Genomic DNA, 2,883 nt, shown 5'->3' on the forward strand with positions numbered 1-2,883 from the left:
GCTGATGGCTCAGAGCCTGGAGCCTGTTTCAGATTCTGTGTCTCCCTCTCTCTCTGACCCTCCCCCGTTCATGCTCTGTCTCTCTCTGTCTCAAAAATAAATAAGCGTTAAAAAAAAAAAAAAAAGAAGGGAGTGGATTTTTTCCAAAATAAGGATATAATTTGTATTGCTTAGGGTAGAGCGGAGTGGCCCTATTTCTGAGGAAACAGAGCAGATTTCAAGACAGGAGGCACCCCCTCAAAACAATACTTCTTTATCTTTTCTCTTGGACCCCAGGAATAGTTGTATTTAGCATCCAGGATAACTTTTAGCTCTCACCGCCATTCGATTTCCGTAACTCCATGCTCACAAATGCACAGACTTGCGCAGGCGACATGACAGGGCTTGATGAAGGGCAGTAAAGGGAAATGTGTCCTCCCTCATCACCACCGAGCAGAGTCGATCTCTACTCTGAGTTCTGGTGATGTCTTTACGTCTGAGAACAGGGTAGGCTTTTCCAAACGTTCAGTTCTATCTCAGGTCTTTCAGGAATGCCTTCAGGTTTTCCTGACACAGGTATGAGACACTTCTCGTTAAAATACACCTAAGTATTTCATATGTCTAATTATTGTAGATGAAGTTTTTAATTTCTATCTTCTAATTAGTGTCCTACTCCTATTCTATTCTATTCTATTCTATTCTATTCTATTCTATAATTTCTGTGTATCTGTTTCCATGGATAAAGACTGTTAAATTGTTGGCTAATACCCCCAAACACTATGTGAAATAATAGTGACTTTAGTGTTCCTGGTTTTAGCAGCAATGCCAGTGTTTTTCTCATCAAATAAACACGCCAGTTTGGGGGCTGAGATATTGAAGTACTCATATACTTTTTATGTTTAAGGAGTCTGACTTCTATTTATTTCAGGGTTTTTTTTTTTAAGTTTGTTTATTTTGAGAGACAGCACGAGTAGGGGAGGGGCAGAGAGAGAGGGAGAGAGGGAATTCGAAGCAGGCCCCAGGCTGCCAGCACAGGGCCTGATGTGGGGCCCAAACTCACGAAGCCGCAAAATCACGACCTGCAGAAACTAAGAGTCGACACTCAACCGACTGAGCCCCCCGGGCACCCCTATTTCAGGGTTTTTAATTATAATTTTTGTGTGTGAATTTTGTCGAACTCCTTTTTCAACATCTATGGAAAAGGTCATTTGATTTTTTTCTCCCCTCAGTTCTAATAATATGTAGAATTAAATTAATGGATTTAAAGATATTTAACCATCCTTTCAATCCTGAAATAAGCCCTACCTGGTCATAATGTATTCTTGGAACTATTCCATGGGGTCATATATTTTTCTGGGAAGAAACATAAAGAAGGGTTTTACTATGTGAACTTAACCATAACACTAAAATAAGTAAAAAGAAAAAAAAAGAATTAAATGATAATATGCAATATTTTTCTCCTTTTATATAGTAGGCATTTATAATTTTCCTGAAGATTACCTCTAGTGGCTCTTCAGCAGATAATTTCAGCCAGCCTCTTGAGCAACCTAGGATATGAATTATTGGGTCTTGTAGACTTGATCGTAATAAATCTGAGCAATTTTAAACACTATCCTTTCCTGATCCTGATTCAGTCTATGGAAGGAATACAGTTGTTTGTGGTACTACTTCGGTTACTGATATCCAAGAGGTTCTTTGGAATACTTCTGTATTTTCAGCTCCCCAACTATTTTTTTTTCCTTTTTAGTTAAAAAAAAAGTCTTTCCTTTTAATCTTTTCATGAGTCTAAAGCATAACCTTATGTATTTCTATTTTATTTTATATCTCTTGGAAAATGCATTTTAGTTTTCAATTTTGTTGTTATTTATGTTGGGTCTTTGGCTAGTTTCTTTCTTTCCCCTTCTCTCCTTCCTTTCTTATAAGCTATTACAGGAGATTATGTTATTTTTTTCCAAATATTTATTTCCCCCTCTGCTGTATTGCCTACTGCTATAAGACTAGTGTGCCTCCCATGAGAAGGGTGTCCATCTCACCCAACTTCGGTTGGACTTGGCCATGTGATGCTCTTGGATCAATGGCATGTAAGCAGAAGTGACATATTCCATGTTCGAACAGAAATTTTAAGAGTTGTTGCAAGTGTCATAACGTATACAGCTACCAAAGTGATACTGCCTCCATGGGAAAGCTTTTTATTTTTCCTAGTGATGCTGCTTTAATGCAAAGCATTTTTGAAACTTCTCTTTTGGAATTACCTCCAGAGTCCCTTTTGAAAATCTTTAAGAGAGGCAGAGCTTCATCTTTCTGACGGCACATTTACTCTTTGAGAACAACCTAAAGCCTATCACAGCCAAGGACGTTGCAATGGGGAAGAGCATGAGTTTCGATCAAGGCACACCTGTATTCGAATCACAGCTCTGCCCTTTTGTTTCTGTGGCAGTTGACTCAGGGAGATCCTCTGTGAATGGGAACAATAATAGTGCTGAATATTTTTGGTAACTGGCATCCATTCCTAGTCCCTTCTGCTCCCTTTACTAGATCACAGGAAAGAACGATATTTCCCAAGATATCTGATATTTCTCTGGTTGTGGGCACACAGATGTGTGTCAGGCTCTGTGAGCCTCTGAAGGGGCCCCCAGGCCCCCCTCTGCCCTTAACCCACCTTTGTGCTGATGGTTGACCATGACATTAGTGGAAATCTCTTGTAGTATCTTAATATGGACTATAGCAGCCATTGCCTGATTCTCTGAACAGTAGTGGTGAACCTGAGAGCTGGTGGTGACCTTCCTTAACTTTTCTTCCGCTAGCCCTTCTAAACCCCAAACTGCTTAGAAACCTTCGCAGGGTTCTGTTCTTCTGATTGAACAACTGATCTGTCATGGGATTGCTGAATATATTAAATGAAAT

This window comes from Felis catus, chromosome D2 (assembly GCF_018350175.1).
Source record: "Felis catus isolate Fca126 chromosome D2, F.catus_Fca126_mat1.0, whole genome shotgun sequence".
Classification (NCBI taxonomy): domain Eukaryota; kingdom Metazoa; phylum Chordata; class Mammalia; order Carnivora; family Felidae; genus Felis; species Felis catus.